Source organism: Phyllobates terribilis, unplaced genomic scaffold (assembly GCF_046119375.1).
Source record: "Phyllobates terribilis strain yellow unplaced genomic scaffold, ASM4611937v1 Scaffold_171__1_contigs__length_4068163, whole genome shotgun sequence".
In the NCBI taxonomy this organism is placed as follows: Eukaryota; Metazoa; Chordata; class Amphibia; order Anura; family Dendrobatidae; genus Phyllobates; species Phyllobates terribilis.
In genome coordinates, this window is record NW_027362931.1 from 219,585 (window position 1) to 236,260 (window position 16,676).

Below are 16,676 nucleotides of genomic sequence, written 5' to 3' on the forward strand. Positions count from 1 at the left end.
ATGTCCCAAAGGAAAAGATCCTGGCTGATGCAGGGAGCAGCAGCTTTTATTGCAGATGCCTCAACAGACTCAGTGAGGCTGGCAGCCAGGTTAGCGGGCCTCTTTATGGCCACTCGTAGGGTGCTATGGGTAAAAAGTTGGCCTGGGGATGTCCAGTCAAAGACCAAACTGTGTTCAATCCCATGTGATGGGGGCTTTCTTTTTGGTCAAGTTCTGGATGACATCTTGGACAAAGCTGGAGATAAAAAGAAAGGATTCCCCAGTTTGTCTATCCCAGAATACAGGAGTACCTTTTGGAATAGAAGATACAGCCGGAAAAGACCTCCTAGGATCAGGGAAAATAGGAAGTCAGAAGACTAAAAAAAAGGTTTCATGTTTGGGGGCCGCCTTCAGGGGGAAGGAAGTCTTCCCAGTGATGTCATTCCCCCGGAAGGAGGAATGCTTTCCCTCTTCCTCCATGCATACGAATAAAAATCATCCCATGTCTGGATTCTAGGGATAGTGGAAGCAGACCTAAAATTGGAATTCCAGACTATCCTTCCACCCCTGCGAACCTTCATGGTGACACCTCTCCGAAGATCTTCCAAGCAATAGTTAGTCCTGGAGGCAAGAGTTTTTGGTCCTCTTGGGAGGTACCCATAGAAGAATAAGGAAAGGCATTATATTCCCCCCTTTTCTTGATAAAGAAGCTGGATGGCACTTTCAGAACTATAGTAAATTTGAGAGGTCTGAACAGATTTCTGGTGTATCAACCCTTCAAGATGAAGTCAAAACAATCGGATGTAAAACTTCTGTTTCTAGGTTGCTACATCGTGAGGACCTGCGCCGCGGTCAGCTGACTGTGACGCGGGTGCCACGTGATGCTGACGCCGCGGGCCGCCCCACCTATCATGACGCGGTATGCGTCATCAAAGGTCCTCAAACCTATCGATCAGACTATGGACATCCGGTTTTTTACACACGTGGTGATTGGCGTGGGCACATTTAAACGGGATCACATTGACACTGACACATACCCCCTGACGAAGGTTCGCCGAAACACGCGTTGGGGTAGATGTACACCACCCAGCCGTTGGTACGCTCCTGGCTTCCTGTACCCAAGGTAGCTATATATTTTATCTGCATACGGAATCATGACTTATAAACTACCCTAGATGGATGGGAATATTATGTTATGGATTGGAGCATATTTATTTAATCATCGATAATATTGTCGGGCCATAAGGGCTGGCTGTGTGATATGTCCGTTCTCTTTTCTGTACATGGTCATTGGTGTTTACTACTCCTTATGTAATCTAATTGACTTTTAACTAAGATATATTCAATAAAGATTTATATATTTTTTTACATCTAAGTAATGTTTATGGGCTTTATGTCGCTATTTTTTCCTTGGTCATTTTTCTCAGCTGTTTTTGCGATGCCCTCTCGTTAATCGTCCATTAGTCTCCCCGTTGTGGTGGTGTATTAGCTGCGTGATTATGCGGACTCTTCTGTGGTATGTCTTAATGAGAAAAGATGCATACTACCATGTTTCAATCCAAGAGTACACTTAGGAATATCCACATGAAATAGGGAATATATCATAGAGACACATAGGTCAATATGAACAACCCAGCAGTAATTGATAGATTGTATATACTGTGTGGACCAAAATAAATGGAAGACCATTCGGTTAAGAACACAGGAGAAAAGGAGAACCACCGAATGTCCAGTCCAATATACAAGAGACATAAACCAAAATATATATAAAATATATATAAAAGACCTTTATTGGAAAATGGTCAAAGTGGTGCTACAAACACATGAGAACCCACCATATAAAAATGTAATTGCAACCTAATAAAAAGAACATGACACAATAGATATAACAGTTGCAATAGACAAGATATATTACAAACCCACAAAAATTACGTAATTGAGTAAGTGGAATAAACAAGTATGTCAGAGCCAGAAAAAATAGTATATACTTCCGCACAATATTCTGTAGAACTATATTAGGGGTGAAGTATACACTGCCGCACAATGGTCTATGGGGCTATATAAGGAAAGAAGTTACTGCTACTGAAATAAATAAGTACCAGGTACCAAATTATTTTTGTAAGGTATATAATTTAACAATGAATGCACACAATACTAAGCAGAGAACTGACATACCTGATTGTGGAATGTAATGGAGGGATCACGGGAATACCCCGACGCGCGTTTCGGACAGAAGCGTCCTTCGTCATGGGGTGTTGGTCTTTGGAGACAACCAAGTATAAGAAGGAATGTGGCGCCGAAAAGGAAGTCACAGTGTGCGCAGCGTGTCTATTCCGGAACCGGAAGTGACCTGGCAGTGACTTAGCAACGTTGATCAACAGGGGCGGGCAGATGCCATATCCAACATGCAATGCGCGGTAAGGTCCTGTATTGTGGTCTGCCTAGTGTAGTTGCGCATGCGCTGTCAGGAGGCACCAGGACCTGCGGGCAACCGCATCATGTGACCGGCTGTATCTGACCCGAGCCTCCGGACACATAAAGATGCGGGGCCGGCAGGAACAGGGAGCGCAGACAACGCAAGCTCACCAGACAGATCAGAGTTGGTGACCAAATATATTACTGACCCAGATCAAAAGAAGCATAATAATAATTAAAAATACATAAAATGTTGTGAATATTAAATATAATATATATGGTAAATATCTAGCTGGGAAATTTATATTTCGATTACCAACGCAAAGTGCAATGTGCAAAACATAAACTAATGTATGTATGCATAGGTATATCATAGTGTGAGTGCTAATATATACCAGTGATTGATAAAGTGATATAGAGTAAAAAGTGTAAATCTATAATAGACTAATTAAAATAAATTAAACATAACATAGAAGAAAATGAATATATATATATATATATATATATATATATATAATATAAAGTGCAACTTGTAAATCACAGAGGTTAATTAATACCTGGTGTACCACATATCCATATGCAATAAATATTATAAAATAGAAATAAATGATACAACCATTATATATATATGTGCATAAGAAACATGTTAGTAAGAAAAATAATAAATAGAAATAAAAATAGAAATAAAAGTGAAAGATGTATATATTTAAATCCAAACACCTACATCACATAATCAAATCGTAAATGTACCAATTGTGGGCATGGTATAATAGACAAAAAATAGTGTATAAAAAGTGTGTAAAAGTGAAAATATACACAATATACACAATATATAAGTAGAGGATGTTCAAATAAAGTGCATGTATAGTGACGTATAAAAAAGAAAGAAAAAATGAAAAAAATGGATGAAAAGAGTGTATGTGAAAACAAATCAGTGAGAGTGAAAGTGAATGGTAATATGTGTTGGTGTAAATACTCGGACATGTAAGAATAGTGAAATAAAAAAGCGCCGCAAAACCCCAATCGTCTGTAATGTTTCAATAGTCCACAGTTGCAGGTCCACATCCAGGTTCAGGAGTCAGATGGGATATTTCATAGCCAGTGAAGTATACGGAAATCAACACCAAGACGCACACTAAATAAATAATGAATAAAAGAATTTGTTTAGAATACAATAAAAACAAACATAAAACCTGTAAAAATGGTACAAAAGACCAAAGGACAGTTACAGGAATGGAACAAAGCTTATGTTTTCATTGAGGCCCAGGGGGTGTACAGTTTTTAGTGTCCAAATCCACCTAGTTTCTAATTTGCCCAGAGATTTGCTAATTTTTCCGCCTCTGATATTATGTGGGATATGTTAGAACTCTCCTGTTAGGTTTTTTCCTTTGCTGGTCACATGACCTTTTTTGCCTATTTAATCCTGCTCCGCCCTTCTGGCCATGCTGGACTTCATTGTAATTTCTACTCTTAAGCTAGCTTGGTGCTCTGTTACCTTTCTCAGTCAGTTTAGCTAGGTCTTTGGACCTCTATGTTCTATGTTGTTTGTTTTTCTTTTTACTGCTACAATTTCTGCTAGGAGGTGTCCATCTTTCTCCCAGTCCCTAGTTCTTGTAGGGATCCCTCCCTCACATCTATAGGTCTTCGTTCAGACTAGCTGAGGACTTTAGCGGGTCTGATCGCAGGATCAGGTTCCCCGTTACATCGTAGGGATCTAGCGTAGTTCTATTGTAGGGACAGATCTCCGGTCTTTCCTTAGTGCTTGTAGCAGATCATAACAGGATATGATCAATTCCAATAGCTCGCAATAAAGAAGCATTGCAGTTGTGATGCTGTTTACAATGTCGTGGTAGTGTTTTCAATACCGATGCATCACTGGCATCCTTTGCTGCTTCGATTCCTAATACGTGTTCACGTATTCGGACTTTTAACTGGCGAGTTGTCAATCCCACATAAATTAGTGGACAGGGGCAGATGACATAATATATCACTGCAGATGTAGTGCAAGTGATAGGATGTTGTATCTGGTAGGTCGATAGTCCATCAGAACTTTGGAAATCACGGGCACGTCCAATATTAGGACATGCAACACATTTGCCACATGGTTTGCAGCCCTTCGGAGGTTCGAGATTGGACAGAAACGTGTTACCCTCATTGGTGTAGTGACTCTTCACCAAACAGTCACGTAAATTACGTGACCTCCTAAAAGTAATGTTAGGTTTAGGGTCAAGGTATTTAGCGAGGACCGGATCAGATAAAAGAATTGGCCATGATTTTTCCAAGAAATGACGCATTAGATTCGTTTGGCCATGATATTGAGTGATAAATCTGACCCGATTATTGAAAGAGGGTGTCCTTTTTGAATATAGAGCCATATGACGTGAAGTATGCTTGGCTGTGTTGTATGCTCTTTTGATAGAGCGGCGGCTATATCCTCTCTCCAAAAATCGGTTCTTTAAATCATCTGCCTGTGTTTCAAAATCAGCATTATTGGAACATATGCGGCGCAGCCTCAGAAATTGACCTATTGGTATTGATCGAATCATGGCTGGTGGGTGGGACGAAGAAGCTAGTAAGAGAGAATTTACCGATGTAGTCTTACGGAATAGATCCGTCTGCAAACAATTGTTTACGTCTTTTTTTATTTTAACATCCAAGAATTCAATGGACTGCTTGTCAAAGTGATATGTGAGGTGAATATTATGAGGATTATGATTTAAAGTACTCATGAATTCATGCAGTTCCTGTTCTGACCCCTGCCAGATCAAAAATATGTCATCTATGTACCGCGTCCAAAAAAGAACGCGGTCCACAGATGCACATCGATCGGACAGGAAGAGGTCCCTCTCCCACAGCCCCAGGAACAAGTTGGCATATGATGGGGCAAAAGAAGCACCCATCGCAGTTCCCTGGAGCTGCAGGTAGAACGACCCCTTAAACAGGAAAAAGTTATGAGACAACGTAAACTGTAATAGTTGTACAATAAAGTAGCTCATTGTGGAAGGAATAGTTGAAGTCTGTAAAAAATATTGCGTTGCCTGTACACTATCAGTGTGTCGAATGTTAGTATACAGTGCCTCCACATCACATGTGACCAAAAGAGTATTCTTATCCACATGAAGGCCATCTACTTTTTTTAGAAATTCACTAGTATCTTTGGTGAAAGATAGAAGTAATTCAACCAAAGGTTGTAATTTGGAGTCAATAAATTTATTGACATTTTCGAGGCAGTTACCTACCCCGATATGATTGGCCGGCCGGGTGGTACTTGACTGTTTTTGTGGATTTTCGGAAGCAGATAAAGGGTGGGAATGGATGGCTCACAGACCTTCAATGCCTGATGTAACTCATTGCAGATAATCACATCATTCTTGGCTTCAAGCAGAAGATTCGACAGCTCATTTTGGAATTTAGTAAGAGGATTGAATGTCATCTTCCTATATGTATTGGAGTCACTTAATTGTCGAAGTGCCTCTGCCTCATACATGATTTTGGGCCAAACCACCACATTCCCACCCTTATCCGCCGGTTTGAAAACAATATCATTGAGGTTACGTAACCGAAGCAGGCTCTGTCTTTCGGTCTTAGTCAAGTTATCAAAAGACGGATATCGGGAAATATTGTCAAAATCTTGACTAACCATCTTTACAAAAATGTCGATGTTAGGACAAGTAGATAATGGTGGAAATTTCTGAGATTTTGTCCTTATGGAGGCTGGAATCCATGGCTCCGAGAGTATTTACAAAGATCATAGTGGAGATGACAGCGAATCTTTGTGAACAGAACACCCTAATAATTCCATACTTAGACTATTTCCTGATGGTAGGCAGATCACTAGAACCCTGCATACAGGGATGGTGGATCGGCACTCCGTTAGCGTGGTGTACGTGGAGTAGAATATGCAGAAAGGAAGTAATTCCCGGCACTCACGTATTCAGTGAATAATTGCTCACTAGATCGCTCACTCAGCTGCACACGGAGGTAGACACAGGTACGCTTTCTTTATATCTCTTGTTGGTTTATTAGAATGTGGCATAAACCAACATTGAGTCAATGAAAATAAAACAGCCCTTTGGGCAAAACGGGAAAACAAAAAATAAAATGGTCACGCAAAACACAGTCCTTGTGTTAGCAGGGGTCCACCTGCTCAGAGTCTAGCTACTCCACAAGGTTCAGGTCAGCTCAACACTAACATGTCTGGAGTTTGCCTCCCCAGACTTACTGAACAAGTAATGCCTCAGCAGACCTTGTATTTAGACCCCAGACCGCACCTTCAGGTGGAGATATGGAGAACAACCTCCCCCCGCTCTATGGTTGTTCTTATAAAGACATACATTTTACAAGTGGCGACTTAACCCTTCTCAGCAAATAATATGCTGAAGGAAACTTAACGGCTTTATTTCACTAAAGCTAATGGCCTCAGGAAAACATATCTCCCCTCCAGCACTTTACCAGTGACTTTGTCACATCTTTTATTTCATTGCCAATTCCAGTGGACATTTCAGCCCGTCCCAGGCTTTTTTCAGCAATGCAGTCATCATACAATCACTAGTTTATAAAGGATTACACCTCAGAAGTGACATCAGATGTAAAACAAAAATCCGCCTACCCGATATAATTCTTCATGCATGAATCCCGTATAACATAATTTATTTTTTATTTTATGTATTTTTTGAATTATTATATTATTCACGGCTACGTAGACATTATTGCATTAAATATAATTAATCAAAGCTATATTGATGAATCATATGCTATACAGAAAGTTTATTCCTTAGAACATTATAGTGTATCAAATCTATTCTATTAGTTATTTTTAAATTAATCCTCTATTAGATTTATTTCTATTCAATTTACTAATATGAAGTTGAAACATGATTATCTCATTATATTATTATTATTATTATATCATGTGTAAATTATCTTATGAAAATAACCTCTACTTGGACTGTTTCGAGTATCATCATTGAAATTACATCAAGTAGGGATTCATCAATATTAAATCAGCGCAACAATGTTGTCTAAAACAAAGAAATACCGTATTTTTCGCACTATAAGATGCACCTAGGTTTTAGAGGAAGAAAATAGAAAAAAAATGTAAGCAAAAAATGTGGTCATGATTCCCTGTTAAGGGGGAGGGGGTCTGCTGCTAACACTGTTATAGGGGTAATGTCCCCCAATTCTGTTAATATTCCCCATCCTGGTCTGTATGGCCCCCTCCTTCCTCTTATACGTGGCCCTCATCACCATCCTGATATGCATGGCACCCCTCATCCCCATCCTGGTCTGCATGGCACCCAAATCCCCCATCTTTGTATATATGGCACCCCAATCTCTTATCCTGGTATGCATGGCACCCCTTAATCCCCATCCTGATATGCTAGGCACCCCTCATCCTGGTAGGCATGGCACCCCTCATCCTGGTATGCATGGTTCCCCTCATCTTGGTATGCATGGCACCCCTCATCCCTCTTCTTGGTATGCATGACACCCCTCATCCTGGTATGCATGGCACCCCTCATCCCTCTTCTTGGTATGCATGGCACCCCTCATCCTGGTATGCATGGCACCCCTCATCCTAGTATACAAGGCCATCCCCTGATCCCCATCACGCTGCACACACAAAAATAAACAATTATAATCACCTCCTCTCTCCTCCAGCGCTACGTCCCACTCTGCTGTCGACACTCACTATGAAAGGCGTGCATGGCGTCCCTGCCATGCGCCCTCACAGTGTGAGATGCTGTTCTGGAATAGTTACTGCTCCCTGCGCCAGAACTGTGTGTGGAGCAGTGACCATTAACTCACATAGTACCTGCAGCACAGCTCCTGCTGCGGACGGCAGTCTTTGTGCCCACTATTAAAGACCATGAATATTCACTACAACCCATGGGAGTGGATTGTAGTGAATATTCATGGTCTTTAATAGCGGGAACATAAACCGGACAGAGGCAGCAGGAGCCGCACTGCGGCTACAGTGTGCGCGTTTTTGAGGAAAATTAATATTCATTGTTCTCCACGCCCATGGGCGTGCGGAGCAGTGAATATTCATTTTCTTTAGCAGCGGGCACAGTGTAGGCTGCAGCAGGCGGCTCCAATGGATCGCCTCAAGTCCCTTGTGATGTTCTCTAGAAGTGTATAAATTAGCTCCATCAATGGTAACTAATATAGTATCATCTCCAGTATCATCAATCATTTTAATTTTTTTCAAAAAAATCTTTAGTATCCAGAAGAAATGCTTTTGTTTTGTTTTTTTGATTAATCGAGGAGGATCCTACCAACATGATTGATAACGAGGATAATACCGAGTTAGTTGATGCCACAATTGGCCTTGCCCGGAGGATCAATTAAGGTTGTATGCACCTTTGGTAGTATATAAAATACAGGTGTAAGGGGATCCATCTTCACCAAAAACTCCGCTAATTTATCATCAATAATACCCAGGTTTTTATATTTATCAATCATGTTGGAAATTTTCCTCTGAATTTTGGGCAAGGGATCATGGCTCAGTGGTACATAGGTCGTCTGATCTGACAATTGTCGCAACATTTCTTTTTTTAATATTTGTAACGATCCATTACCACCACTGAACCACCCTTGGCTGCCGGTTTAATTTCGATCGAATCGTCATGCCTTAAAGAAGTCAATGCTTGTCTCTCTCTAAAACCCAAATTCATTCTTGGATAAGGACCACTTTGTCTATCTGCATACGTGAATTTGGGTGGAGAGAAAAAGCTTCTTTGTCTTAATCCCAGTTCAGATGCAGTAAAGCATTTCAACTGTAATACAGGTAAAGTGCGTGCAGGTGTAATCACATTTGAAAAAAACGTTTTAATCTGACATTACGGAGAAACTTAATGTCCAAATCAAGTTGAAATGTATTAAGTTTGGACATAACAACAAATGAAAGTCCTTTCTGCATACTTGCATCTGAATTGCAAAAAAGTTTTTGATGAAATGTTTGTAACAAGGGACTCCTCTCTACCTGAGATCTTGTTTGCATCGCAGGTGTAGCTGTGTCGGTGATGGCGACCTGCTCTCCTCCTCTTCTTGTGATGTTCTGCTTCTTTGTTCTCGCAGAAAAAGGACGTGGATTCCTCCAGGATCCTGAGAACTCGCTGCTAGAATCAGATGAATAAAAATCATTCCTAAAACATTGTCTGGGATTTCTAATCCTATTGAAAGTTTGCTCTCGCCATCTATAAACTTTATTATTTAGATAGTCTTCAGTGTCACGAGTAAATTTCCTTCTTTTTCTCTCTTGTAAATCCTTTCAATGAATATCCAGAACAGAATTCAAAGATTCCTTCATAATGGAAAGTTTATCAGATTTCAAACAGGAGGTTAATTGCTCTTCAATATTAGCACTCTGAACTTTAAGGTCAGCGATGGCTCTATGCAATCTGTCAATAGTTAGTAACATCAAATCCATAGAGCATTTATTAATCACTTGCTCAAAATCATCGCAGAATATATTATCTTCTGAAAACAGCATCGAACGTAGGTTAAACCCTTAAGTCCTGCTGTATTTTCTTTTCTCGATAATATTCTACAAGTGTTTCAGCATGCAACTCGTATGAAATCAACCTCTTAGTTTCCCCTCTCAAAGTCTTGTCTTTTGAACTCACTTGTTGGGATTTTCAGGAAATCTGTTCATATTGTGGATTGCGCCATAATTCTAGCGGCTTCTTCCTAATTGAAAATCCGACTTGTTGCAGCGATGGTGAAAAATGTGTGCTCGTATCCCAATATGAATACAGGGATGATGGATCGGTGGTGGTGCTGCACGCGGAGTAGAATATGCAGAAAGGAAGTGATTCCCAGCACTCACGTGTTCAGTGAATAATTGCTCTTTTATTTCATTGCCAATTCCAAAGGATGTTTCAGCCCGTCCCAGGCTTTTTTCAACAATGCAGTCATCATACAATCACTAGTTTATATTAAATTAGATTAGATTAGATAAGTCGCATTATTATTTTTTATTATTATAGCACTATTAATTCCTTTACGCTTTACATGTTTAAAAGGGATATACACAGCAAACAACAAGTACAATAATTGGAACAAAAACAAGTCAGCAACTGGTACAGGAGGAGAGAGGACCCTGCACGCGAGGGCTCACAATCTATAAGGGATGGGTGAGGATACAGTAGGTGAGGGTAGAGCTGGTCGTGCAGCAGTGTGGTGGAGCAAGGGTTACTGCAGGTTGTAGTCTTGTTGGAACAGGTAGGTCTTCAGGCTCCTTTTGAAGGTTTCCACGGTCGACGAGAGTCTGATGTGTTGGGGTAGAGAGTTCCAGAGTAGGGGGGATGCACGGCAGAAATCTTGTATGCGATTGTGGGAAGAGGAGATAAGAGAGGAGTAGAGAAGGAGATCTTGTGAGGATCAGAGGTTGGTGCAGGTAAGTACCGGGAAACTAGGTCACAGATATATGAAGGAGACAGACTGTGGGTGGCTTTTTATGCCATGGTTAGGGTTTTGAACTGGAGTCTCTGGGCAATGGGGAGCCAGTGAAGGGATTGACAGAGAGGAGAGGCCGGGGAATAGCGGGGGGACAGGTGGATTAGTCGGGCAGCAGAGTTTAGGATAGATTAGAGTGTTAGAAGGGAGGCCACAGAGCAGGAGGTTGCAGTAGTCGAGGCGGGAGATGATGAGGGCATGCACGGGTGTTTTTGCAGATTCGTGGTTGAGGAATGTGCGGATCCGGGAAATATTTTTGAGTTGGAGTGGGCAGGAAGTGGAAAGGGCTTGGATATGAGGTTTGAAGGAGAGATCAGAGTCAAGGGTTACCCCGAGGCAGCGAGCTTGCGGGACTGGGGAGAGTGGACAGCCATTGACTTTGATAGATGGGGGGTTGAGCGAGATGGTGGAAAGATGATGAATTCAGTTTTATCCATATTAAGTTTTAGAAATCTAGAGAAGAAAGATGAAATAGCAGACAGATATTGTGGGATTTTGGTTAGTAAGGAGGTGATATCAGGTCCAGAGAGGTAGATCTGTGTGTCATCGGCATAGAGGTGATACTGAAAGCTGTGAGACTCTATGAGCTGTCCCAGGCCGAAGGTGTAGATGGAGAAGAGCAGGGGTCTTGGAACTGAGCCTTGGGGAACACTGACAGATACGAGGCGAGGTGAGGAGGTGGTGTGTGAGTGGGAGATGCTGAATGTCCGGTCTGTTAGGTATGAAGAGATCCAAGATAGGGCCAAGTTTGTGATGCCAAGAGATGATGGTCTACTGTGTCAAAGGCAGATGACAGGTCCAGAAAGAGAAGGGCAGAGTAGTGTCGCTTGGATTTGGCGGTCAGTAGGTCGTTGGTGTCTTTAGTCAGGGCAGTTTCAGAAGAATGGTGCGGTCGGATGCCAGATTGGAGGCGGTGAAAGAGGGAGCAGGAGGAGAGGTGGGAGAACAGCTCAAGATGGACGTGTTGTTCCAGTAGTTTTGAGGCATAGGGGAGAAGCAATATAGGGCAATAGCTAGTCAAAGAGGATGGGTCAAGGGATGGATTTTTGAGGATGGGTGTGATCGAGGCATGTTTGGAGCATGAGGGGAAGACACCAGTTGCTAGTGACAGGTTGAAGAGGTGGGTTAGGGTTGGGATGAAGACTGCAGGTTTGGGATGAGGTGGAACGGGATTGGGTCAAGTTCACAGGTGGTGAGATGTTACTTGGAGAGAAAAGTTGATCTTCTGTGATGGCGGAGAAGCTGGTTTTGGAGGAGGAGAGTTGAGTAGATATGAAGAGGGACTGTGGGGACTTATGGCATTATATGAAATTTTATCTAATAGAGGAGGATTCATTTAAAAAGAACTAATAGAATAGATTTGATGCACTATTATATTCTAAGGAAAAAAACTTTCTGTATAGTAGTATATGATTCATCAATATAGCTTTGATTAATTGTATTTAATGCAATAATGTCTATGTAGCTGTGAATAATATAAAAAATATACAGTACAGACCAAAAGTTTGGACACACCTTCTCATTTAATGATTTTTCTGTATTTTCATGACTATGAAAATTGTACATTCACACTGAAGGCATCAAAACTATGAATTAACACATGTGGAATTATATACTTAACAAAAAAACTGTGAAACAACTGAAAATATGTCTTATATTCCAGGTTCTTCAAAGTAGCCACCTTTTGCTTTGATGACTGCTTTGCACACTCTTGGCATTCTCTTGATGAGCTTCAAGAGGTAGTCACCGGAAATGGTTTTCACTTCACAGGTGTGCCCTGTCAGGTTTAATTAGTGGGATTTCTTGCCTTATAAATGGGGTTGGGACCATCAGTTGTGTTGTGCAGAAGTCAGATGGATACACAGCTGATAGTCCTACTGAATAGACTGTTAAAATTTGTATTATGGCAAGAAAAAGCAGCTAAGTAAAGATAAATGAGTGGCCATCAGTACTTTAAGAAATGAAGGTCAGTCAGTGCGAAAAATTGGGCAAACTTTGAAAGTGTCCCCAAGTGCAGTTGCAAAAACTATCAAGCGCTACAAAGAAACTGGCTCACATGAGGACCGCCCCAGGAAAGGAAGACCAAGAGTCACCTCTGCTTCTGAGGATAAGTTTATCCGAGTCACCAGCCTCAGAAATCGCAGGTTAACAGCAGCTGAGATTAGAGACCAGGTCAATGCCACACAGAGTTCTAGCAGCAGACACATCTCTTCAACAACTGTTAAGAGGAGACTTTGTGCAGCAGGCCTTCATGGTAAAATAGCTGCTAGGAAACCACTGCTAATGACAGGCAACAAGCAGAAGAGACTAGTTTGGGCTAAAGAACACAAGTAATGGACATTAGACCAGTGGAAATCTGTTCTTTGGTCTGATGAGTCCAAATTTGAGATCTTTGGTTCCAACCACCGTGTCTTTGTGCGACGCAGAAAAGGTGAACGGATGGACTCTACATGCCTGGTTCCCACCGTGAAGCATGGAGGAGGAGGTGTGATGGTGTGGGGGGGCTTTGCTGGTGACACTGTTGGGGATTTATTCAAAATTGAAGGCATACTGAACCAGCATGGCTACCACAGCATCTTGCAGCGGCATGCTATTCCATCCGGTTTGCGTTTAGTTGGACCATCATTTATTTTTCAACAGGACAATGACCCCAAACACACCTCCAGGCTGTGTAAGGGCTATTTGACCAAGAAGGAGAGTGATGGGGTGCTACGCCAGATGACCTTGCCTCCACAGTCACCAGACCTGAACCCAATCGAGATGGTTTGGGGTGAGCTGGACCGCAGAGTGAAGGCAAAAGGGCCAACAAGTGCTAAACATCTCTGGGAACTCCTTCAAGATTGTTGGAAGACCATTTCTGGTGACTACCTCTTGAAGCTCATCAAGAGAATGCCAAGAGTGTGCAAAGCAGTCAACAAAGCAAAAGGTGGCTACTTTGAAGAACCTAGAATATAAGACATATTTTCAGTTGTTTCACACTTTTTTGTTAAGTATATAATTCCACATGTGTTAATTCATAGTTTTGATACTTTCAGTGTGAATGTGCAATTTTCATAGTCATGAAAATACAGAAAACTCTATAAATGAGCAGGTGTGTCCAAACCTTTGGTCTGTACTGTATATAGTTTTGTTTTATGTATTTTTTGAATTAACGTTATACGAGATTTATGCATAAAGAATTTTATTGGGTAGGCATTTTTTTGTTTTACATATGATGTCACTTCCGAGGTGTAATCCTTTATAAACTAGTGATTTTATGATGTCTAGTAGATGTGATCAGAGTCTTCGTTACAGGATCCATCGCTCGTGGATGGTGATGTCTTGTAGATGTGATCGGAGCCTTAGTTACAGGATCCATCGGTCGTGGTCGTTGATGTCTTGTAGATGTGATCGGAGCCTTAGTTACAGGATCCATCGGTCGAGGTCGGTGAAGTCTTGTAGATGTGATCGGAACCTTAGTTACAGGATCCATCGGTCGTGATTGGTGCCATCTTGTAGATGTGATCGGAGCCTTAGTTACGGATCCGTCGGTCGTGGTTGGTGTCATTTTGTCGATGTGATCAGAGCCTTAGTTAAAGGATCCATGTCACGACACAGCTGTCGGGTGACCACGGATCAGGGGTTCCTATCCTGACCCTAACACTAGGGGGCGCCTTAGCTGACCCTATTCCCCAGGATACCTCTGAAGGTGAGGATGCCGAGGCCTCCACCCTCGCTCTAACTCCTGAGTTAGCCCTCCACTTGTTCTCCCCCACTCGGGGAAGAGGGGTGCTACTGTGCATCGAAGTACACCCACCTGACAAACAGGGCAGCACAGACAGGGATAAACAGAAAATTCCAGGCACACAAAATATTCTCTCATGGGGAGCAGTGACTATTCCAGCACAGAGTGGGACACAGTGCTGGAGGAGAGAGGGGGTGAGTGTAATTGTTTATGGGTTTTTTTTGTGAAGTGCTACGAGGATCAGGGGGTGCCAAGCATACCAGGATGAGTGGGGTCATACATACCAGGAGTCGCACTACAGGCACAGTGTGCCGGCTATTAAGGAAAATGAATGTTCACTGCTCCTGAATATTCATTTTATTTAGTAGCGGGCACAGTGTAGGCTGCTGCAGACTGCTGCCTCCTGTGCCCCGCTACTCCGCCGCTGTCGCTTCCCCTACATACCCCACCACCCACAGCCACAGTATTTATGTATATCGGACTATAAGACGCCTTCCCCCCACACTTTCCTCCAAAATTCTGGAGGAAAAAAGTGCGTCTTATAGTCCGAAAAATATGGTCATTTATTTCAGTTCTTCAATGCAAAAGTGAAACTCCAAGGCTTTACTCACGTAAGAGATGGCAGAAGGAAGGCGACTCCCTGCTCCCCGCGGAGTTCTGCGGCCACCAGGAACGGGGGTCCGACAACCTCCGAGTAAGTCCAGCGTTCAATCAGGACCCCGCACCAGAGTGTTCCTGAACTACAGACCGTATCCTTTCCTGTCTGTGTGTGTAGATAGGCCGGGTCTCCCTCTGAACTCCTCTCAGAAAAAGGGCACTGGTGGCAGCTCCGCTCCCTCCGATACCCGGTGGGATCCTCAGGGCCTACCGGGCTTTCCCGACCAGGACGTGGAGTAGCAAGGTCGCGTGTCGGGGGCCGGTACCCCTCTTGCAGCCAGACTCCCTCTGAATATATCAGGTGGTGAGGACAGGTGGAGTACACCGCTCCGTCTGCATCCTCCCTGGGATCCATTTGCTGTGTACACTCCTAAGCTCCGGGCCTTCTTGGTCGTGGTCCTTGACCGGGTTGAGACATTCCTTGTCTACAACCTTCCCCTCGACCCAAGGCCAAGGTACGAGGGCTGTGTCTCCATCCGCTGCAGGTCCACACAGGATCCACGTTCAGGGTGGGAGATCACAATCAAAAGACAGAAAAGGACCAAAACCAAAGATGGCTTTTTATTAAATATGGAATTTTAAGTGTCACTAAAATGTGAGTCCTCCACCCTCACCCACTAAATGGTTCCCCTAGCTCTTGGTTCCCCAGTCTCCCTGGAACCAGGAGGGCAGCACCTAGTGCATTCTAGCCCCCTCTGGTGGAGAAAGTGTGGTGTTGGATGTGGAGGTGGAGTCCTGACCATCACACTGTTCTTACCTCAGAGGAGGAACACTACACTCCATTAAAGAAGTGCAGCATCTCTCTGGCGGTCGAACCCTCAGGGGCGCCACAACAGCACTCCATCAACCGCTGGAAGGTTCCTGGGGCGTTGCAGAGCCCGAATGGCATACAGTTGAATTCACTGAGGCCCATCGGGGTGGTGAATGCGGTCTTTTCCTTATCCGCCTCTGCTACAGGAACCTGCCAGTACCGACTAGCAAGATCCAAAGTAGAGAAATAATTAGCAGATTTAATGCAGTTAGTGACTCCTCCATCCTGGGTAGCGGGTATGCGTCTTTATGTGTTATGCGGTTAATTTGCCTGTAGTCTACACACATTCTCATTGTGCCATCTTTTTTCTTTACAAGAACTAATGGAGCTGCCCAGGGGCTACAACTGTCTCTTATTACCCCAGCCTCCTTCATCTCTCGTAACATCCCTTTGGCATTTTGGTAGTGTGCTGGCGGTACAGGCCGGTACTTTTCTTTAATGGGTGGATGGTCTCCCGTGGGGATATGGTGTTGAACCCCTTTTACCTGCCCGAAGTCGAGTGGGTGTTTACTGAAGACCCTTTCATACTCCTGGACCACCCGGTATACTCCTTGTTTTTGGTGCTGAGGGGTGGAGTCAGTGCCCACATGCAGCTTCTGACACCAGTCCTCCATCTGTCCCTTGGAGCCA